This window comes from Staurois parvus, unplaced genomic scaffold (assembly GCF_062004578.1).
Source record: "Staurois parvus isolate SC_StPar_1 unplaced genomic scaffold, SC_StPar_1.0 ptg000361l, whole genome shotgun sequence".
In the NCBI taxonomy this organism is placed as follows: domain Eukaryota; kingdom Metazoa; phylum Chordata; class Amphibia; order Anura; family Ranidae; genus Staurois; species Staurois parvus.
This window is the reverse complement of record NW_028318157.1, coordinates 1239305-1264560: the sequence shown is the minus strand read 5'-3', so window position 1 is coordinate 1264560 and position 25256 is coordinate 1239305. Positions and strand designations below refer to the sequence as shown.

General features: G+C 41.5%; 1 pseudogene across 1 annotated transcript; it reads left to right on the top strand.

The window, feature by feature from the left end:
* Positions 1-775: 775 nt before the first annotated feature.
* Positions 776-25053, top strand: LOC149456480 (DNA damage-regulated autophagy modulator protein 1-like; annotated as a pseudogene). The gene is made up of 8 exons (XR_016313868.1): positions 776-864; positions 5259-5422; positions 12012-12079; positions 15779-15921; positions 18744-18915; positions 20643-20698; positions 24135-24221; positions 24341-25053. The product of XR_016313868.1 is annotated as a DNA damage-regulated autophagy modulator protein 1-like (transcript).
* The last annotated feature ends 203 nt before the right edge of the window (positions 25054-25256 follow it).

Genomic DNA, 25256 nt, shown 5'->3' with positions numbered 1-25256 from the left:
ACTTCTATCAGTGTTCAGCAGAGCACTGGTTAAAGCTTGTTGAGTTTTCTGTAGGAGGATGCAGAACCCTTAACCTCTGTCTGGGCAGTGCTGATTGACCCTGTGCTAATCACATGCACTCTCCCAAGCAAAAAAAAAAAACCTCTTGAGCAATACACACCAAACTGAGCATGTGCAGAGTGCCTCCACATGATATGTCTTATCAGGAGATAAGAGGGGGACATTGGAAGAAGGGGAAGATCAGAGAAGTCAGGATCAAACTGTCTTTTTACACAGTGCAGAGGATTAACCCCTTATGTTCCACAGGGAGCATATCAAACATGCTTTACTGCATATACAGACTGATTTTACTGTTGTGGGTTTAGTAAACCTTTAATGGTGCCTTTAGTTCTGCACTAATGAAACCTGAAAACATAGGAATATTGAAAAAAAAAAAAACTTTTGTAAGTACATTACCATGGTAAAAGCTTATATGACATATTACTGATATGGGTTTAGATTCATTTTAACTCTCCCACTGAAATGATTACTTGGATTGTCAAATGTTGGATTATTCAACATTCTTTGAACTGAACTTTATAATATTGCTTAATATCTTAACTGGCAAACAGCCTATATTAGGCAATCAATAACTGCAATACAAAACATGAACTGTATCTAATGTCTTGGGTTGTTTGCGGATTACAACGACAACAAAAGTAAGGATTTTGAAACATTTGTCAGTTTCTTCATAATTTCTCAACTGGCACCCTCTTTCATTTATTTCAATGTTTCATGTGTATGTATAGCAGGCAATCCCTTAAAGTTTTAGATTTCAATGAACTGAACATGTGTCACTGTAAGAACGAGGCAGGGATTTGCAGGGTAAGTTACTGAGACAGGAGATATTAAAATACTCCATGCCATGAATTTTCACATAAACATGATTTTTTTTATGTTTGTAATTTTTTTTATCTTGTGTGCTGTGTATGCACAAGGTCTGCTCTGTTTCTGCTCATTAATTTTACATTATTGTTTACAAGACTGCTATCTGTTCACGTTTGCAGGTCACTTAGATTTCTGGTGTTATGTATTACATGTTGGTGTGCATTATCTGTCTAGCATGCAATCGGTTGTTTTATCCTGTTTTTGTCAAAGTAGCTGGATTCTGCACCCCACATTTAGCGTTGGACTGGTAGTGCAGGTGCATCAACCACATCAAAGTTTAGGCTGGATTCAATCTTTTCCATCAATAGGCTCTATTACACATGCTAGTACATCAACACATGGACAACACACATTAAAAACATAGATGTGCACTTGCACTAATAAAATGAACCTGTGTACATGAATTGACATGCATGAAAACAAAGAGGTGTTAATGTGCTCTTAAAGTTAAAGATTAAGGCTGGCCATACATTATACAATTTGTTTGTACAATTTCCCTTTAGATTTACCAAAAGCATATAAGAGGTCAAACCTTGCACTACATAGTATAAGATAGGTGCAGCGCTAAAAGTAATGAAACAAGTATGTTGCAGCAATTCCAGTTCATAAACAGTTCAGAGAAGTGATTAACCTCCCTAGCGGTCTGATTATGTCAGTATTTCTGTGCTCAAAGCGGTACATTGTTTTGCATGGAAATGTCATTTTTTTATTGTAGGCCTGTAATTCTTAGGAATAACTCACTGAAATCTGTCCGAACAAGAGTCTAGTAAACATCCCGGGTATGATAACAGTTGAAACAAGAAATCATAAATTATAATTTAATAAATAATCATAAAAAATCATTTATAAATTTAATTCAATATAATCAAACCAAAAACACTGAAATGTGAAATAGAGCGTCAAGTTCGCACATCGCTGAGCTCAGTCGCAGAATCGTTTTCAGTGTCTGATGATGTATTTCCCCCACGAATCATTATCACTCAATTCTGCAAGTGGTTCTGATTTACTATCGCTGTTCTCTAGCTGATCTAAAACCGCTTTTGACCTAAAGGGACGCTTTTTGGACACCATGGACGTTTCTCAGTTTCCAGGCAGAAAGGGCGGTAAAAATGCTGGCAGGGCGCAGGACAAAGCACTTGGGACAAAATGTATGTGCAATGGTTTGATATAGGAATGTTACACTATGTGATTTTAGTGTATTGAGTGAATGTTACATTTTTACATTTTTAAAATTCCCGCCGGTTCCGTTCCCCGTACGTCCCGACGCTCGCAGGGAACGGAACCCGGAAGATGGATGCCGGCATCGGCCGGAGGAGATGGCCGGGGAAGTTGCAGCAGGAACATTGCGGGAGCGCAGGACAAGGTAAGTACTTGAGGGATCCCGGAGCAACGCTGCAGTGTATTCCCGAGTGTAGCTCGGGGTTACCGCTTGTGTTACTGAAACTTTACCCCGAGCTACACTCGGGAATACCGCCAGGGGGGTTAAAGTGCTCTTTAAGCTGCTTGCTTCTTGGAGACCGGTGACTGTGCAATAATGATATACAGAATGCGCACTCACCGGATGGGCAAATATAATGCGCCTGTATCAGTAACTCCAAAGGACATCAGGGCAAGCCAGGAATGGGGATGTCTTCCCTCTAAGGGGTGGGTTGTCATCAAAGGGATCCCAAGGTTCTTAAATGGTGATCCACATCTGCCAGCGTTCCCCACAAGGGGTTAAACGGGTGCTGCTCCCTTTCCATTTTATGTTTGGCAGTACTTTCAAGGACCTACATACCTGTGGTCCACAGAATAATCTGAAGGCACTCAAAATTCCATGCTCAGATGCAACACTGGATCTTTGAATCTTTTTTACCACAAATCCTTGGGTTCCTGAACATTTCAGGGAAGATAGGAATCTCTTGTCCCCTTCCTCAACAGCTGAGCAAGTGATCAGTCACTAAACGTGGTGGCTGCATCAGTTTTCTATATTCAGGCTTCTTTCCCTCTGTTCCCATCCACCAACCTGGCCAGTAACACACCTCCTGTACTGTAGTCCCCCACTCTGGATGAAGAAGTACCAGGGGCACCTTTGGAAAGCAGTCAGTAATTACTGTTTTTCCTCTTCCTTGTTGTGAGGCACTGGTGAGATAGCTCTGGACTCACAAAGCACCCTGCGAAGTTCCGGTCACATGCTCCAGGAAGCAGACCCAAAGTTCAAGGCAGAGTTCCAGGAACTAAAGATAAATGGTTTTGTCAGCCTTTAGATTACCGAAACAGCATCTGGTTGAAGAGGGAAGGCTGTTTGGTGGTTTGGTGGCAGAAGCATTGAGCTGATGGTGGATGATCCTTATCACCAAGTTTAAAATCCAGCGGTAAAGGAGCCAGAAAAGATGTCCCTGTTCTGTCCCACCTTCTCAGAAGCTTCCCCTAGGACTATATACTGTCTCTAGCCAGTGTAAATCCTGTCCCTTACCTATCCACTTCACAGATTTGGTCAGATTCAGCAGGGCAGTGCTATTTATTAGCACCACATTGCACTACATAGTTGAAGGTAAATCTAACAGAAATTGAACAAGAAAATTGTATAATGTATGGTCAGCTTAAAGATGGGTTAGGTTGAAGGGGTAAGTATTGGGTAAAATTTTAGAATTCAAGTATTGTTACAGGCAGGGGCGGACTGACAACTCATGGGGCCCTCGGGCAATAGGGGATCATGGGGCCCCTGTGTCCTTGCCCAAACTCAAAAAAGCCTATGAAAAAGGTACCAGGGGCATCTCATGGGGCCCCCTACTGACCCCGGGCCCTCGGGCAGTGCCCGAGTTTTCAAATGGTCAGTCCGCCCCTGGTTACAGGCTGTCAGGCCAAGGTAAGGATAATAGTTATAGTGAGGTTAAGGTGCACACTTATATACTAGGTTACCTTGCCCCCAACCCCTGCCAGTCTTAAGCCCCGTACACGTCGGACGAATATCAGTCAAAATCATCCCTTACAGTAGAAACCAGCCTACATTTGGCCTGTTTGTACAGGACCTTGTCTGACAGAAGCCGTTCTCATGACCAGCTTCTGTCAAACGGGTTTACTGGAAAACCAGCAGCTGATCGGCATCCGATCAGCATTCTCAGCCAATGGCTGCAAGTGCTGAACGGTGTGTTCTAGATGGGGGCAGGGAGATCACTGTAGTAACATCGCACAGCTAGTACAAAGACCTTCGATTTCTTTTCATTAACCACTTGCCCTCCAGAGGATTGACCCCGCTTCCTGACCAGGCAATTTTTAGCAATAGAGAGCTGCGTTACTTTAAATGAGAATTGTGTGGTCATGCAACGCTGTATATAAATGAAATTTATGTTATTTGTTTCCAGAAATAGAGCTTTCTTTTGGTGGTATTTGATCACCTCTGCATTTTTTATTTTTTGTGCTATAAACAAAAAAAGAAACAATTTTGAAAAAAAAAACAATTTTAACTTTTTGCTATAAAACATATCCAATAAAATAAAAAAAAAAATCAAATTTCAGCATAAATTTAGGCCAAAATATATTCTGCTGCATGTCCTTGCTTAAAAAAAAAAAAAACAGTAGTTGTACATTAATTGGTTTACATGAAATTTATAGTGTCTACAAATAGGAATTTTTATTTTAATTTTTTTTATACTAGTAATGGAGGTGATCAGCAACTTATAGCAGGACTGTGGCGGGCATTCTGCCACTGGGTGGGAACTGACTAACTACCACTGACATCCCCAATGACAATAATACAGTGATAAGTGCTAATAAAAAGCATTGACACTGTACTAATAACACTGGGCAGGAAGGGGTTAACATCTGGGGCAATCAAAGGGTTAATTGTGTGCTGTGTGTGTTTTACATTGGGTGCTGTTTTACTTAGGAGACATGCTGCTTTGTATCTCTCTGCTGTGCCACACTACCATATATTGGTAGGACTCTTACCGGAATTGCTTGAGCCTGGCGGAACGTGTCTGTTAGAGCTGGAAGACCGATTGATTGGATACACTGGAGAGACATATAGGATGGTGATAGCCTGAAGGGATCCTTGAATTATCCTTTGCACCACTGAAATCCAACGATCAGGGTGTGAGAGATGACATCACCCTGACTTCAGTGAGAGAATTTTGTAGACAAAGGATAAATAGATAAAGAGAAAAAACACAGGTGAGAGGGATCTCCTCATTGAAAATGTAGAATTGACCAAAGAGGGACTTTATCCTGAGTTTTCTGTAATCCCCTACAGAATAAGCACACACTATAACACATCAATAATTTATGATCAGGTTACTTACTTTGAGATATTATTCAAGAAAAATACCACATTTTTATTCTTCGTATTTTAGGAAACAACGTGAGGAACCCGGTAATAGAACACAAATGTTATGGAAGTTGAAGGCTTGGAATTCTTACCTATCTTATGGGTTGTTTGGACTTTCTTTGGTTTTATAACTTTATATGTTCTGACCATCCTCAATGGCCATGCAGAGTCTTACTTCCTTTACATCAGGTAAGAATGTAATGTATTTTACATATGTTAGAAGAACAGGCTGTTGTAGGAGAGTTGGACAGCAGCTTGTGGCTCCTCATTATTATTATACAGGATTTACTGTATATAGCGCCAACAGTTTGCGCAACACTTTCCTCATAAAGTTGTTCCCCTAATGGAGCAAGAGGAGAATCTTTTCCCAACCTGAATGAGCCATGGTGCCAACTGTGCTTTCTGGCCTATAATTTTCTTTAGCCTGGATTGGCCTTTTAACAAAATAAGAATATGATTAGGTCATCATGGAAACGTGTTACTCTAGCTATCTTGCCCTTAAAATACTATTCAACCCTCAGCGGTCTTAGCTTAATCAATTGAGAACAATAAAATAAAAGATTTTCCAGTAAACTATTTGTTAAGACTGGGTTCACATATGTGCAGGCCGGTTTTCACAGCATGATTTCAGCCCCCTCTGGTGCGACTTTGCTCAACGGTTCAGATGTGATTCAGGTGCAAATTATCAAAGTGTATGACAATGGAAATTACACCTGACCCTGGACTCTCTTTGAAAACGCAATGCGGCCAGCCCGTACATAGTTGAACCCGGCTCTATTGAAAAGATTGCAGGTTTACATGTCTTGCCAATCGGATATATGTGAACTGGGGCTAAAATTCTCAAACCAGCACTTGCAGTTTACTACTTTCAATGCTGCTTGCTCCTGCTTTTTTAGTGCTACTTCCCTGAACTTCCTGTCTTCTCAAGAAAATGTTAACTGTAGACAATGCAATCTCAAATCAGTCTGCCAATTTAAAAAGGGGAGTGCCTTGCGATGCTACAGTGCTCTGTGTTTCTATTGATGAACACAGTGTGGAAAACACAACTCTCCGTAGGACGTTGCAAGAGAAAGCAGCCACCCTGAAACAGGAAACCTGGGGCAGTGGGCATAGCAACGGCTAAAACAGGAACATAGGCAAAGATTAACCAATTAAGAAGCTGCAGATTTAGTAAGTGATTAAATCAGCTGCGGAAAGTGCTTAAAAACCGAGGGTTTAATATCACTTTAACTCTTTTACTGCTAAGCTTGACAATTTTTGCAAGATTGTAAGCTCGAAAGAGCAGGGCCCTCGATCCCCTCATGTTTTGCATTGTATTGGTATTGTTCTGTCACATGTTCTGTCCCCCTTTGTTATGTACAGCGCTGAGCAAACCATTGGCACTTTATAAATACTGTATATTAATAATAATAATGTAGTTTATAATTTAATATAGTTGCTGAGATGAATCTAGTTTTCAATAGCAATGGCTAAAACAGGAACATAGGCAAAGATTAACCGATTAAGAAGCTGCAGATTCAGTAAGTGATTAAATCAGCTGCTGAAAGTGCTTAAAAACCGAGGGTTTAATATCACTTTAACTCTTTCACTGCTAAGCTCGACAATTTTTGAAATGTAGTTTATAATTTAATATAGTTGCCAGGATGATCTTAAAGTGTACTTTTAACTGTATCACAGAACCCCAGCGCACAAAGAGACCCTTTCAGTATATACAATTGAAAATTTGCTGCTGTGCACCAGTGTATTACACCAACATAACAAAAAATAAATAAAAACAGCGCAAATCAAACAAACCTACTCATTCAATACATATTGCAAATAGAAATATAGTAAAATAACCATTTTGATATAGTGCCAAAAAATATGTGTCCACAAAAAATATTATTATTATAAAGTCCTTTCAACCCAAAAAACAAAAGGTCTAATTGACTTCTCCCAAAAACAGTGCTTCCAACATCCACCAGTGTGAAATCACACTCCAATCCAGAGACCTCACAGCCTGTTGGCTTGCAGAGGATAGAAAACCCAAATCCGTCTGGGGAACGCCCTGTGGGAGGGGCGAAACGCGTTGACGTATTTCCGGTCTGCCATCCATACGTCCTATGTCACGTCCGGTGAGTGGAACGCACGCTGAGGGGTGCGGTCCAAGCGGCCATCTTGATTGTTGGATTTGGGTTTTCTATCCTCTGCAAACCAACAGGCTGTGAGGTCTCTGGATTGGAGTGTGATCCCATGGATATTGTGGTAGCCTTATGAAGGCAATAAACCAATGCTTTTTATCGATTTCTAACATGTGAGTGGCCTGGTAACATTTATAATACTGCACTAGGTATAACAGTATCACACTATGGTATATGTTTTTTTCTTTTTTGGACCGTTGAGGAGTTCACATGAGGAGTGAGTGGAATCATCAAGCCTTGCAAAGTGAAGGAGTTCTGGAGGATATAGAGGGGGTTTAGGATCCCTTAAATTCTAAAGGCGCATAACTCACCAACATCTGGTGAGTGCGGTTGATTTTGATTTCACACTGGTGGATGGTGGGAGCACTGTTTTTGGGAGAAGTCAATTAGACCTTTTGTTTTTTGGGATGAAAGGACTTTATAATAATAATATTTTTTGTGGACACTAATATTTATGGCACTATATCAAAATAGTTATTTTACTATATTTCTATTTGCAATATGTATTGAATGAGTAGGTTTGTTTGATTTGCACTGTTTTTATTTATTTTTTTTAAAAGTGTACTTTTGCAGTCAAATTTGAGAGAACCCCCAGTATGTGTTTGTTATTTGCACAACATATCTAAAAATAATTAAAAAAACATATTTCTTACATTCTTAGGTGTTAATTTGAAGAAGGCTCTCAATTTATCCTCACTTACAAAGCAGGGAAGTTTGAGTTTCCTCTCATTACAATGCAGAACCCAAGACCTGAAATGTTTAACCATTTGTTAAGACATACAGTGTTTAAATCTAGTTTTCAATGGATAATGAAGTCTGCCAGCACAGTAGCACCAGGGATAAATATTGTAAACTCCCCAATCCCCTTCCTATGGCTGCATTCATGCTTGAGCGATTTGTAGCTTGAAGCTCAAACCTCCAAAAATGCTCAAACATAAAAAAAATCAATTGTTCTCTATGATGCCTGTTTGCGCAATAAGGTGTGAACAGGCACCATAGAGAACAATTTATTTTTTTAAGTTTGAGCATTTTTCGAGCTTCGAGTTGCAAATCGCTCAAATGTGAATGCAGCCTTACCTTACATTCCAGGAGAAAACAATATCAGTTTAGGAGTTTTCTGAACAGAATAAGTAAAAACATAAGCAGCAACTTTTAAAGATATGCTATGCAGATTGGAACATGTAACAGATAAAGTAGGCTGCAATACTGGAATTACAGTTTAAAAGTGAACTCCAGGAATTCGCTCTATTGCATACTTACATTGGTCCACCTTGGCGCAATGTAATTTTACATATCTCAAGCCTGATGGGTTGCTGAAAATCACTGTAGTAGTCGCGCTATCTTCTGCAATCTTCTGGGTCTTGCTCAGGTTTTCTTTGAGTGGCTTCCATCCTGCACAAACAACACTCGGCACTTCTGCCATTTCTTTTCAATAAATACAAGGCATTTTCTGTTTAGAAGAGGTGAAGGTTGTGACGAGTTGCCCATTCTCTCCACTTTGTCCAAATGGAGATCACTCTTTGGATCTCTACACAAGGGAGACTTTAACAGGTAGTTAACATGCCTAAAAATTGTAAATGCATATATACTCTTAGGATAATGCTTTTAATGAAAGGAATGGTATGGCGACAAGGTCAATTTAATAAAATTGAAATTGTAATGTCTTATTGTACCTATACACAGTAAAAAGTGCTTCTATCAAGAGTAACTGTTAGTTTGGAGACCACTGTTTTGGGGACAGTGGTCTCCAAACTGCGGCCCTTTTTCTACCATTTCTCTGGCCCTTGGGGTACTATTCCTCTCACTGATTTAAGGCACTATTCCTCCCACTGATGACAATGATGAGGTGCTGTTCCTCCCACTGATACCAACGATGGGGCACTATTCTTTCCAGGAATACCAATGATGGTGCACTATTCCTCCTCTTACTGACCACAGGTACTATGCAACTGAATACCACACCTGAGGCATTGTTTACGCTCACTGATGCCAGGCCTGGGACATTTTCTACCTCCATAAGCTGCAATCCAGCCCCCCCCCCCCCCAAGCCTGAAGGACAATAAAAAAAATGGCCCTTTGTTTAGAAAGTTTGAAGTCCCCTGCATTAAGATAACAAGGGAATAGTACATATACAGGCCGCCTAAGTACAATATGGACGTGATTGGGGGGATCCTAAGCTGAGTGGTTCACTGTTAAAAATCCCTGCAAATTGCCTGCTGCAAGCTCTGTCCTTGTATACAAGTGCCTTTTTCCCAAAAAAGGCACTTGGCTACTGATGATTTCCCCCCCATATTATTATGGATGACTAATGAATGTTTGTTGTACTTTTGATGTATATTGTTGAAATCCTGAGGATATTTTTGGCTATGAACGAATAGGAAGTACCTCTGTAAAGTGATATTTTTATTCATTAGGACAGACTGGTTTATTTTTCTCTTTTTCCTTCTTTGTTACCCAAATCCTAATGTATTGTGTGATGGGATGTGGTGTCTGGGTCGGCCCGTGTGATGTACAGTGAAGGAAATAAGTATTTGATCCCCTGCTGATTTTGAATGTTTGCCCACTCACAAAGAAATGATCGGTCTAAAAATTGAATGGTAAGTGTATTGTAACACTGAGAGACAGAATAGCAACAAAAAAATTCAAAAGAAATGCATTTCTAACAAAGTATGCACTGATTTGCATGTTCATGAGGGAAATAAGTATTTGCTCCCCTATCATTCAGCAGGATTTCTGGCTACCAGGTGTCTTTCATATAGGTAACAAGCTGAGATTATAAGCAGTCTCTTAAAGGGAGTGTCGCTAATCTAATTTTATTACCTGTATAAAAGACACCTGTCCACAGGAGCAATCAAACAATCAGATTCCAAACTCTCCACCATGGCAAAGACCAAAGAGCTGTCCAAGGCTGTCAGGGACAGGATTTTAGACCTACACAAGGCTGGATTTTGCTACCAAACTATCGCCAAGCAGCTTGGTGAGAAGGTGACAACAGTTGGTGCAATCAATCGCAAATGGAAGAAACACAAAGCAACTGTCAGTCTCCCTAGGTCTGGTGCACCATGCAAGATCTCACCTCGTGGAGTGTCAATGATCATGAGAACAGTGAGGAATCATCCTAGAATTACACATGAGGATCTTGTCAATGATCTCCAGGCAGCTGGGACCACAGTCACCAAGAAAACAATTTGAAACACACTACGCCGACAAGGATTGAAATTCTGCAGTGCCTGCAAGGTCCTTCTGCTCAAGAAAGCACATGGCCAGGCCAGTCTTAAATTTGCCACTGAACATCTGAATGATGCAGAGGAGGACTGGTTGACAGTGTTGTAGTCAGATGAGACCAAACTCGAGCTCTTTGGCATCAACTCAACTCGCCGTGTTTGGAGGAGGAGGAATGCTGCCTATGACCCCAAGAACACCATCCCAACTGTCAAACATGGTGATGGAAACATTCTGCTTTGGGGGTGTTTTTCTGCTAAGGGGACAGGACAATTGCACCACATAAAGGGGCGATGGACAGGGCAATGTACTGTCAAATCTTCGGTGAGAACCTTCTTCCCTCAACCAGGGCATTGAAAATGGATCGTGGATGGGTGTTCCAGCATGACAATGACCCAAAACACACGGCCAAGGCAACAAAGGAGTGGCTCAAGAAGAAACACATTAAGGTCCTGAAGTGGCCTAGCCAGTCTCCAGACCTTAATCTGATTGAAAATCTGTGGAGGGAGCTGAATGTTCGAGTTGCCAAACGTCAGCCACCAAACCTTAATGACTTGGAGAGGATCTGCCAAGAGGAGTGGGCCAAAATCCCTCCTGAGATGTGTGCAAACCTGGTGGCCAACTACAGGAAACGTCTGACCTCTGTGATTGCGAACAAGGGATTTGCCACCAAGTATTAAGTCATGTTTTGTGAAGAGGATCAAATACTTATTTTCCTCATGAACATGCAAATCAGTGCATAATTTGTTAGACATGCATTTCTTTTGAATTTTTTGTTGCCATTCTGTCTCTCAGTGTTGCAATACACTTACCATTCGATTTTTAGACCGAATTCAAAATCAGAAGGGGATCCAACACTTATATCTTTCACTTTATCACCAGGGGGATAATCTCTTCCGCCAACGCTAATTGTAGTAGCACAATCTGTGCACCTTCTGCTCTTGGAGAAGCTGAATAATGCAAAACAGGTCAAGCTTCATATACATGGATGGTGGCACCCCCCCCCTAACATATGCTAATCAGACAATTATTATATGCCTGTAATCAGAGTATTTTAAGCTTATCTCTTTGCAGTGTGTGACCACCACCCTATCAACATTAGGGTGCAAGATACTACTTTGGGTTGTATTTTAATGTAATGATTTGTAAAATATAGAGAAATAAAACATACCTTGTGATGTGGTAACCCATATCCATGGACCATGGTCCAGTGCATTCTTTTTTATTTTGTTTGCTCAGCTAAGTACAATATTCAGAGGTTAAAATGTGAAGAATTATTTGCAATTTAAAACATGGAAAAACTGTTTAACAATAAGACAGTAACTATTATTTCCATTTTATCATGGTAAATCAGTATTTCTTTACTTGTTTTTCAGTGAAACTGGAGACTACTTTCCGGAGTCTGTACTTTTCATGGTTGTGTTTGTTGTTTCAGCAGTTCTTGGTATGTCTCCAGTACACATTACCCCTTGTGTAATAGCTAGTGATAATGTAATGCTATAAATGTGTGATACTACAATTATAATCAATAACTTTGCTAAACCCCACAATCTGGGGCACATGCCATAAATCCTCTGAGTAGGAGCCCTGGTTTGTAAGTCTGTAACCTATTGAATCTTCTTGGTGGTACAGCAGTAATACTGCTGGTGCACCTTCTAAGTACAATACATACTATAGGTCCTACTAGCCACATCACTGCAGTGACTAATAGCAAGCTTTCTGTCCATGACTTTCCTAGTGGCTCTTTGTTTTGTTTTTTTATCTACCCGGCACCACCCTCCTGCAGAGGTCCAAGCACACCATAAATCTGGTTTCTAAGCATTTACTTAAAAGAGCATAAGAATCCGATATAGTAAAAAAAAAAAAAAAAAAAAAAAACATAAAACAACAACACGATTTTGGAAACCTCAGATGATCTCTTATTGACGTGCATGACATCTCCTCAATGTCCTGCATGGCCCCAGAATTTCAGTTTCTGTACACAGAGCAGCTACACTTTCTTTGCATAAATGCTTTTTGAACTGAATTTGTGGTGTGCTCTCTCTGTTGATTACAGTAGTACAGTTTGCAAGGCAACCTCTTTGGATTTAGGTAGACCTCTTGAAACATTGCATACGGTCACATCCTAAAACACTTTCATACATGAGGGCCCTTAAGAAATTTACACTTAAGCCTAGTACACACGACGAGAAAATCATATGATAAATACCGCTTTAGGAGCGATTGTCAGATCATTAGCACATAGCTTTCAAGAGCAGATCACGACAATTCATGTGAAATTATCCGAAGAGAGAAGCAGTCAATGATGTACTGTATGGGTCCTCTGGTTTGAGGATGATAATGACATTCCCAGTAATGCCATATCCTCTGGACATACAAAGGATAACTAAGGTGGATTTATTTAGGAAATACTCCCAAAAAGACAATAAAAACAGTATGGCAATAGCAATAACCAATAATGAATTAGCACAACATTGCAAACAAGAAGAGTCTCTGTGCCTGAACCCTGAAACTAGGGAGGTCCTAACTAAAAGAGCAGTACTGGAAGCTAAATGTTCCCCAGTCTTTTCAATTGCTCCCACTGGCGATTGTAATTAAACCATTTAAACCATTGAGGCCAGAGGTTCCTACACTGGAGTGCTCCGGTCCAAATGGTTCCCACAGTACAGGGCATACAGTAAGTACCAAAACTGTATCCTAAAGAAATGAGACACTGTCCCTTTAAAGTGTTTTTAAACCCACAACAGTAAAGTCAATCAGTATATGCAGTAAACCATGTTTGTTATACTCACTGTGGAACCTAAGGGGTTAATCCTCTACATTGTGTAAAAAGGCTGTTTGATCCTGACTTCTCTTATCCTCCCCTTCTTCCAGCATCCCCCTCTTATCTCCTGATAAGACATACCGTGTGGAGTCACACTGCATACAGTTGTGACCAAAATTATTCAACCCCCACTGAAATTGAGTGTTTTGGCCAGTTTGACATTGCTTTTGATCATTCAGTCATCTTGCTTACATTTACATTAAAGAGGCACTTGTAGGTCAGACAAATATAACATAACAGTTATAATGAAATAACCACAAATGTCTTTTCTGTGCTCACAGCATTATCAGTTTTATTCAACCCCCAAGTGACATTCAATCTTAGTACTTAGTACAGCATCCTTTTACAGTTATAACAGCTTTTAAACGTGAAGCATAGCTTGACACAAGTGTCTTGCAGCGATCTACGGGTATCTTCGCCCATTCTTCATGGGCAAAGGCCTCCAGTTCAGTCACATTCTTAGGCTTGCGCACTGCAACTGCTTTCTTTAAGTCCCACCAGAGGTTCTCAATCGGATTTAAGTCTGGTGACTGCGATGGCCACTCCAAAATGTTCCAGCCTTTCCTCTGCAACCATGCTCTAGTGGACTTGGAGGTATGCTTGGGATCATTGTCCTGTTGAAAGGTCCAACGTCTCCCAAGCCTCAGGTGTGTGACGGACTGCATCACGTTTCCATCCAATATCTCCTGGTACTGAAGAGAATTCATGGTACCTTGCACACGCTGAAGCTTCCCTGTACCTGCAGAAGCAAAACAGCCCCAAAGCATGATTGACCCTCCACCATGCTTCACAGTAGGCAAGGTGTTCTTTTCATCATAGGCCTTGTTCTTCCTCCTCCAAACATAGCGTTGATCCATGGGCCCAAACAGTTCTAATTTTGTTTCATCAGTCCACAGAACACTATCCCACAACTTTTGTGGTTTGTCCACATGGCTTTTGGCATACTGCAGTCGACTCTTCTTATTCTTTGGAGACAGCAAGGGGGTACGCCTGGGAGTTCTGGCACGGAGGCCTTCATTACGCAGTGTGCGTCTTATTGTCTGGGCTGAAACTTCTGTACCCACATCTGACAAATCTTTTCTCAGTTCCTCAGCAGTCACACGGGGACTTCTCTCCACTCTACGCTTCAGGTAGCGCACAGCAGTCGAAGTCAGCATCTTCTTTCTGCCACGACCAGGTAGCGTTTCAACAGTGCCCTTTGCCTTGAATTTGCGAATGATGCTTCCTAAGGTGTCTCTTGGTATGTTTAACATCTTTGCAATCTTCTTATAGCCATTGCCCTTCCTGTGAAGAGAAATCACCTCTTCTCTTGTCTTCCTGGACCATTCTCTTGCCTTCACCATGTTTGTAACCACACCAGTAAATGTCTAGAAGGAGCTGAGTATCACAGTCATTTTAAAGCTGCCTAATTGGTGCTTATTATGCTTGATTGCTGCTCGGTGACATCCACAGGTGTTTTCAATACCTGATGGAAAGCACCTGTATGAACCTCTGTTCTTCAGAGTGGTAGTCTTTAAGGGGTTGAATAATTGTGGCAATGAAGAAACCACATAAGAACCATTTACTACTGTATTACATAAACAATTGATGTCATTTTAGTTGCATTTGGGTAGTTACAACGTCCTTGTAGGATTTGATTCTGAATACAATTCCAAATGTACACTATAGTCCCTAAACCCCTTTACAGCATTGGGGGTTGAATAATTTTGGTCACAACTGTATGCTCAGGTTTTATGTGCATTGCTAGAGAGGTTTTTTTTTTTTCTTGAGTGTGCATGTGATCAGCACATGGCCAATCAGCACTATCCAGACAGAGGTCAGGGGTTCTGCATCCTGCTAGAGCAGAAAGAAAACTCCTCCTACAAGCTTTAACCAGTGCTCTGCTGGAAACTGATAGAAGTCACAAGACTGCTCCAACTGCTGATGAGAAAAGGTATTTAGCAGCTTATATTTACTAAAATAATTGCATTTCCATGTAGTGTGTACTGTGGGAAGCCAGAGAGAGTGAATGCAGGGTCCTGGGTTTAGTAATACTTTAAGTACTGGGAAAGTAAATTGTGGCCTCTCACCACCAGTCTGTGATTAAGCCTTAACAAGTGTCCTGTGTCACTCCTCCTCCCCCTCTGCTCAATGGCATCCAGAGAGAAACTGTGTGGTGGGCTACAGGGTCCCAAATAACAGCCGGTCTGTGCTGCAGTAGGCAGTGTGCCGTGGGTCAGTGCTACACACATGATATGCACATACATTCTGATCAAGATCAATTTTTATTTATTTATGAGTTATGTTTCTTGCCAATTTCAATATGATTTTGTATTTCAGATGCCATTTTGTCATATTGTATGTACAGATACTACGCCATGAAGTCTTCAAAAATTCAACATCATTATCCCCACCTACAGTATACTATCCTTGGACTTGGATGGATTGCCTGTGTTGGTACAGTAATTGTTGCTGTATTTCCGGTATGTAAAAAAAAAAAAAAATGTACAGACCACAAGATAAAGGCAGCCTTTTTCAACCAGGGTGCCTTCAGGTTTCCTCAGGGTTGCTTTGGCAAAATTCTTATAAATTGCACAAAAACTGTATACAAGCCAGCAGGTGGATCAAGCCTGTCTTTTTGTTACACGAAGCCACAGGTTTTATTGTGCACCATTACAACCTTCCAGTGACCATCATCCTAGCTACCAATGATGTCATCGGTTGATAACGAGGATGTCAGCTGCCTGCACAACATCCTTGTTTGCCCCTCTCCATCAGCACTGGGGTCACATATAACTGAATGAGAGACAATTGCAATACTAGTTTGTACAAGTGTGCAAAGTTGTGTTTACTTTGGAAGAAAAAAAATCACCTCTAATGTTGGGTGTCCCATGGGTGTAGATGTTGTTACCAGGTGCGGACTGACAACTCATGGGGCCCCCGGGCAATAGGGGATCATGGGGCCCCTGTGTCCTTGCCTAAACTCAAAAAAGCCTATGAAAAAGGTACCAGGGGCCTCTCATGGGGCCCCCTACTGACCCCAGGCCCTCGGGCAGTGCCTTAGTTACCAAATGGTCAGTCCGCCCCTGGTTGTTACATTATGTAAAACTACAAGTTTAGTCTTTTACATTTTAGAATGGTGTTCCTTAAGGTTGTGCAGAATGTTAAAGGGTGCCTTGACTGAAAAAAGATTGAGAAACACTGATGTAAGGGATACCAAGTGCAAGTATCTAGCGGCAGCAGTGGTGACCAGTTCAGTGTAGCTGGCAATTGAAACCAGACTGTGTATAAAGTAAGATTAATAATAAAAAAAAAACCCATCCAATGCCAGCAAATAGAATACATAGCAAAAGTGTAGATATACATGAATCATATGCCAAGTGACAATATACTTAACCAGCAACCTAACTATAATACAATATAAAAAAGGGGGACACAGATAAACAGGATAAGACAGGAGCTGCAATGACAGATAGGGAAGGAGGCCAGAACTGGGATCAAGAACAAGGCGAGCAGATATGAAACGACAAGGCACAGAATGCAGGTACAGGAATAGAAACAGCATAAATCAGGATCAAAGACAGAAGCAGAACATTAATAAACAGGTAGATAGCATGCAAGAAAAACACTGCACCAGTGAAGAAATTAGGGAAAGGATTCTATACCTTTCCAGCAGCCAGCATCAGGTGGAGACTGATTACTGGGATTAGCTGGCTACTGGGAGACACCTGCTGGTGTCCACAGGAACTATGCCCTTCCTTTCTCGGATCCTATTTTCAAAAGATATTTTGCACAGTTTATTTAAATCATAATAGAACTCTAAATCAACATGAAATATTTTTAAAGCATATCTGCATCCTCGACTTGATGTTGCCTGCTCTCCACTACTCCGCTGTACAAATACGGCTATTTACTTTTTTTTTTAATAAAAACCTCAGGCCCGCCCTCCACACATGTAACTAAATGAATAACATGCCCTTTGCCCTCTGTGCCTCCTGGGATCTGTACATCACACAAGAGGCATAGTCTTTCAATGAGAAAGGAGGAGGATGAACCTGGAAGAGCTGGCAGCTTCCCAGTGACGTTACGCAAGATGGAGGCTTGGGACTGAGCAGGGGGCTAAAGAGAAAAGGATCTTAGCAGGATAATGCTGGATCTGCTCGGTAGGTGAGTATCTCAACTGTGCAAGACCAGCAACCAGGGATTAAAAAAGGGGAGGGCAGTAGAAGATCCACTTTAATCCTTATGCTGCTAGCATTAGTGAATAGGTAGGAAGGTATATTCTGTTTCCTTGTTTTAAACTTTGTTTTTTACATTTCTTCAGTCGCTTCCTAGATTCTGGCCTAAGCCAAAATGATGTCGTACAACCTTCTTCAGTAGGGGTTTTTCTCAGCTAAGCGCAATTTTCTGCTTGCATGTCTAGTCTAAGGGCTGATGGATTCCAGGAAATAAATGCTACATGAATTATCTGTCCTTACTCAAGATGACCATTGCTAGAAATGCTAGGGGGTGTTTTTTAACCGCTTTCCTACTGCATTATAGCAGATATACTGCTACAGGGCGGCAGGAGCGCACAAAATCACGTATATATGTGATTTTGCATCTCTGGGTAGAGGACGTGCGCGAGCACCCTACCCATGCCACCATTCGCAGCTGTCAATCCCTGAGTCCCAGTCAGTGATTATCGAGCATCACCGACGGGGAGGACGACTGTTTTGTTTACTAACAGTTCTCCTCCCTGTCAGCTTGGGCATACTGCTCTGGATTGTCAGTCTTTTTTTTTTAATGGCTCAAAAAATTTAAAATGCACAAGCCATCAAATATCACCGAAAGAAAGCTCAATTCCTGAAAAAAAAAAAAAAACAGGATGTAAATTTAAATTTGGGTGCAGGGTTGCATGACCGCACAATTGTCAAAGTAATGCAGCGCCGCACTGGAAAAAATGGCCTGGTCAGGAAGGGGGGGGGGGGTAAATCCTCAGGAGGGCAAGTGGTTAAAGCAGTTTATCAGCCAAATCAAGCATGGAGACATGGATGAATAGGGTAGTTTGCTTTGAATATTATGAATAGCGCTTTCGGTTTGTTGTGCTCAGATACTGTTTAGTTCCACTTTAAACAGCCGTTGTTAGTTTATCATTTTATTACATTGTTGGAGGGTATACTGACCCACCAGAAACACAGGGTTGGTTGCAGATGTGACCATTCAAGTCCCTGGATCCTGCTTCTACAGTACAGACGTACTTTATAATTAATGCATTATAATGCTTGTTAAACCTGCCTGTAATATATTTCTGTTTATATTTTAGGCAGTAACTTACCCCGTGCCACACAGGATTGCCGCTGCCATCTCATTTTTAAGTAGTGCCATACGCAACACCTGCCAAGCCATACTCCTATATAAACTTTCACTCAACAGCCAGCGTTTGCACCACCTAAGATTGTTCATCTCTCTTATAACAGTCCTTTGTCTCATCATCTGTATCCTTTTTAACTGATACTATAGAGCAGCGGTCCTCAAACTACGGCCCACGGGCCACACGCGGTCCGCCAAGGCTATTTATCCAGCCCGCCCGCGAGGAAGGGACACTAAGTACAGGGGCGGGCAGGGGGCTGCTGTACCTTACCTGGCTCCAGTCCCAGTCCCATGACGATCCGGTCCAGGAAGCGCTGCTCCTTCATTCACTCTGGCCACTCCCTCACTCTTGTTGCTTGGCTCCGCCTCCTCACCGGTGATTGGGCGCCAGAACTGTAGCTCAGGAAAGGCACACAGGCGGCCAATCACCTGCGAGGAGGCGAAGCCGAGCGACCCCCGAACATCAAGTAAGGGAGAGGCCGGAGCGAAGGAGGACAGCTGACAGGTAAGTGTGCCGTGCTGATGGTGCTGCTGCAACCAGGTATGCTGGCTGCAGCAGCACCATGCTGGAACAGGGGTCAGCAAGTTAAGAGTCATTGGTGTCAGTGGGAGGAATAGTGCCCCATCATTGGTGTCACTGATACTAATGATGGGGCATTATTCCTCCCACTGACACCAATGATGGGGCACTATTCCTCCCCCCCACTGACACCAACAATGGGGCACTATTCCTTCCCCCACTGACACCTATGATGCGGTACTATTCCTCCCACTGACACCAATGTTGGGACACTATCCCCCCCACTGACACCAATGACAGGGCACTATTCCTTCCGACTGACACCAATGACGTACTATTCCTCCCACTAACACCAAAGATGGGGCACTATTCTTCCCACTGACACCAATGTTGGGACACTATCCCCTTCCCCCACTGACACCAACGATGGGGCACTATTCCCCCCCACTGACACCAACGATGGGGCACTATTCCCCCCCCCACTGACACCAACGATGGGGCACTATTCCTCCCCCCACTGACACCAACGATGGGGCACTATTCCTCCCCCCACTGACACTAATGATGGGGCACTATTCTTCCCACTGACACCAATGATGGGGCACTATTCCTCCCACTGACACCAATGATGGGGCACGTTTCTTCCCAATGACACCAGTGATGGGGCACGATTCCTCCCACTGACACCAATGATGGGGCACTATTCCTCCCACTGACACCAATGATGGGGCACTATTCCTCCCACTGATACCAATGATGGGGCACTATTCCTCCCACTGACACCAATGATGGGGCACTATTCCTCCCACTGACACCAATGATGGGGCACTATTTCGCTCCATAAGACACACTTGGGGGGAAATGTCTCTGTGCGTCTTATGGAGTGGCTGGCCCATTATTCCCACCGCCGTTCAATGTCCGCAGTCTCTGGTCATCTCCTGTACTGTGTCCGCATTTGTTCATAGTTTGTTTTTGTTTTGTTTTTTTAACTATAGTCCAGCCCTCCAACGGTCTGAGGGACAGTGAACTGGCCTCCTGTTTAAAAAGTTTGAGGACCCCTGCTATACAGTGGGGAAAAATGTGTATATATTTATTATATATAACTTTCCATTTGGAGGGTACATGGAGAATATCATCCTGAAGAGCAACTGAGGACAAACACAAACCAATTTAAAAAAAAAAAAAAGTGTGTATATATTTTTTTTATTAATTTATTACACTTAAAAAGTCAAATGAACGTACATGTGCAGATTGCAGCAATTCATATCATACAAGAACTACATTATATTACACAGGTTTCATTGTGCTACTTTCCTTAACAAGCCTTGTCAGTGTTCATCTCTAGATTAATATGGTGGCAGATCTGCTCTGGAAATCTGTGTTTACATGTATGTTTCCTATCTCTGTAGTTGAACTCAATCACAACAGGATTTTTTTAGTGCAAAAAACAAATGCAAAGCAGTTGAAATTTGTTGATGCCCACTGTCACTGTTATATGTAAGGGTTAATACGACTTTCAACTGGTAGACTGGGAAAGCAGACCCAGCTACTACCACTGCCAGCCTTAACGAAAGCCACAATTACGGACCAGCACATCAATTCCCAACTAACCTGCAATTGGCATTTTATTTTTTTTACTTGTCTAAATGAATTAGTTTGGAATCTAGACAGTATTATCCCATTGGGGTTGATTTAAGAGAGGCGAATAGGCTGGTAAAGGATGAGTTCACCTTTCAGAACATGTTACACCTGTATTTACGGTGGCACATATAATATGTTCCAGCTCCCGCAGCCTTTGCCCCCAATCCCCACATCAGTGTGACAGTGGGTGGGGGATCCTCCCCCTGAATTCGCTGTCACTATTAAAAAAAAAAAAAAAATGGCACTGCTGTGTGGGACTCAGATTACACTGCTGCATCATTCACTTCACAGTTTCCTGTGAATGAATATACTACAACTACTGTCAGACACTGCAGCTGATGGCTTGTAGTTCTGAATGAACTGCAAGGGCACGGATTAGCACTCTCATAGCTCATTCACAAGCCTTGCAGCTTTGAACAGACCGCGTGTATGAAGGTAGGGCAGTAAGCTGCAGGGCTTGTCCACAGAAGCCTGACATTGCAGCCCTGATCCACTGATCATGGGGGAGGCAATGCTTTGTTGGATCTTGAGGGGAAAAAATAATACATTCACTTTTTTGCAAAAATATGTGCATTTAATATTTTTTCTTAAAAGGTGAACTGTCACCATATTCACCAAGTTGAGAAGAAATCATCTTGCAAAGTGAACAAATCTAATAGCCTATAAAAAGCCAACCCCGATGCATCTAATATGATATCTAACCACAGAGATGCCCAGAGAGATACAGAGACCTTCTACGCTTGCTATAGCAAGTTTTTTTGGCAGTTTTGCAAGTTTCCCCAACAACCTTCAACTAAACGGCTTAAAATTGATCTTAACCACTACAGTACCAAAATAAGGGGACTTTTTCGATTGCTAGAAACACCAATTTTGCCCATTTGGTCACCATTGTTGTATTTGTAAGCTGAATAAAATCTTACAAAATGGCCATTTATATTGACAAATACTGTTCTGATTAGAAATGTCCTCTGTTGCAATGGACAGGAGAAGCAGAAGCATTAGGCACACAGCAATACACTGTAATCTGAATGCAATGGATAGAAGAAGCAGAAGCATTAGGCACACAGAAATACACTGTAATCTGAATGCAATGGATAGAAGCAAAAGCATTAGGCACACAGCAATACACTGTAATCAGAATGCAATGGATAGGAGAAGCAGAAGCATTAGGCACACAGCAATACACTGTAAACTGAATGCAATGGATAGGAGAAGCAGAAGCATTAGGCACACAGCAATACACTGTAATCTGAATGCAATGGATAGGAGAAGCAGAAGCATTAGGCACACAGCAATACACTGTAATCTGAATGCAATGGATAGGAGAAGCATAAGCATTAGCACACAGCAATACACTGTAATCTGAATGCAATGGATAGGAGAAGCAGAAGCATTAGGCACGCAGCAATACACTGTAATCTGAATGCAATGGATAGGAGAAGCAGAAGCATTAGGCACGCAGCAATACACTGTAATCAGAATGCAATGGATAGGAGAAGCAGAAGCATTAGGCACACAGCAATACACTGTAATCGGAATGCAATGGATAGGAGAAGCAGAAGCATTAGGCACGCAGCAATACACTGTAATCAGAATGCAATGGATAGGAGAAGCAGAAGCATTAGGCATGCAGCAATACACTGTAATCTGAATGCAATGGATAGGAGAAGCAGAAGCATTAGGCACGCAGCAATACACTGTAATCTGAATGCAATGGATAGGAGAAGCATAAGCATTAGGCACACAGAAATACACTAATCTGAATGCAATGGATAGGAGAAGCACAAGCATTAGGCACACAGCAATACACTGTAATCTGAATGCAATGGATAGAAGCAGAAGCATTAGGCACACAGCAATACACTAATCTGAATGCAATGGATAGGAGAAGCACAAGCATTAGGCACACAGCAATACACTGTAATCTGAATGCAATGGATAGAAGCAGAAGCATTAGGCACACAGCAATACACTGTAATCTGAATGCAATGGATAGAAGCAGAAGAATTAGGCACACAGCAATACACTGTAATCTGAATGCAATGGATAGAAGCAGAAGAATTAGGCACGCAGCATATACACTGTGATCTGAATGCAATGGATAAGAGAAGCATAAGCATTAGGCACGCAGCAATACACTGTAATCTGAATGCAATGGATAGAAGCAGAAGCATTAGGCACACAGCAATACACTGTAATCTGAATGCAATGGATAGGAGAAGCAGAAGCATTAGGCACACAGCAATACACTGTAATCTGAATGCAATGGATAGAAGCAGAAGAATTAGGCACACAGCAATACACTGTAATCTGAATGCAATGGATAGAAGCAGAAGAATTAGGCACGCAGCATATACACTGTGATCTGAATGCAATGGATAAGAGAAGCATAAGCATTAGGCACGCAGCAATACACTGTAATCTGAATGCAATGGATAGAAGCAGAAGCATTAGGCACACAGCAATACACTGTAATCTGAATGCAATGGATAGGAGAAGCAGAAGCATTAGGCACACAGAAATACACTAATCTGAATGCAATGGATAGGAGAAGCAGAAGCATTAGGCACACAGCAATACACTGTAATCTGAATGCAATGGATAGGAGAAGCAGAAGCATTAGGCACACAGAAATACACTAATCTGAATGCAATGGATAGGAGAAGCAGAAGCATTAGGCACACAGCAATACACTGTAATCTGAATGCAATGGATAGGAGAAGCAGAAGCATTAGGCACACAGAAATACACTAATCTGAATGCAATGGATAGGAGAAGCACAAGCATTAGGCACACAGCAATACACTAATCTGAATGCAATGGATAGGAGAAGCACAAGCATTAGGCACACAGCAATACACTGTAATCTGAATGCAATGGATAGAAGCAGAAGCATTAGGCACACAGCAATACACTGTAATCTGAATGCAATGGATAGAAGCAGAAGAATTAGGCACACAGCAATACACTGTAATCTGAATAATACAAGTAGTTGAGCAATGCCTGCATTTTACTGTGACAGCTCAAGAGACACAGAGCATATTTCCTCAGCCCATTGCTTTCTGATGGCATTTGAATATTTTGTAGACTTTTTAATACATGTATATTAATAACGTTACACATCATACTGCAGCCACTGAATGGGGTTTTAACCAAAAGCATCTTTTGCTTTTTTTTTTTTAGATCACTGAGAAAATAGCTATTACAACAGAGTGGATAGGAGCTATCGGAATTCTGGTCTACAAACTCACGCACAGTGCAGATTTTCAGGTTTGTATGTAAACAAAATACCTGCAGAATGTTCTACAGTAGCATCTTGTACATATTGTATGTTTTTACCAACGCATAGATACAGATTGATAATCCCTGTAATCTATTTTGTTTCCCAGCATCTGGCATTTAAATGGCATTGTAGTTTCAGAGAGAACTGGTTATTTTTAAGAAATATGCAACAAGAAAACCAGAAATACCACCATTTAGACTGTCAAGTTGCTTCTTTCTTGCAAGTTCACAGATAACGCCGTTGTTTTACACTAAAACTGGGCTACACTTGAGTGAAGAATGGAAAGACTATGTAAAACTGGTCCATCAAAACTACTTATGGACTGTTTCTCATGCAGCACTCCTCACCCACATGAGACCATCAAGTCTTTTCTTTGCCAAGTTCCAGGGGCCAAAAGTATATTATCATGAACATGGAAAATACCACAAAAGTCCCACGTCCTTCATTCTTTGAACTTGAAGAGATGTCTCCTTGATGAGAGACTCTAGGAAACCCTTTTACCAATTAAAAAATGTGACATCTTAACCCTTTAAGGGGCTATGTTCTTTAAAGTTGGAGTAACATGAACACAGATACAAGACTTGAGATGCTCAAGCAGTGGGACTATCCTGCCACAGATTCCATTTCTTTAGGATACGGTTTCCTGGACTCAATTGCTGTCAACAAGAACTTGTTTCTGCCATCTGATTTAATGCTGTACTTTGGTAAACCAATAAATGCAACAATTTCAAACCAATTTTTTAAAACTGTGGAATACTTTATGTATAAGGACCATTTTTGTAATCACCATTAGAAATTAAAGTGTTACTAAACCCACAACAGTAAAATTAGTCTGTATATGCAGTAAAGCATGCTTGTTATACTCACTGTGGAACCTAAGGGGTTAATACTCTGCATTGTGCAAAAAGGCTGTTTGATCCTTTCTTCTCTGTTCCTCCCCTTTTTCAAGCGACCACCACTTATCTCCAGACTGAGCTGTAGGTATGCACATGATTAGTTTGGTGTGTATTGCTAGAGGTTTT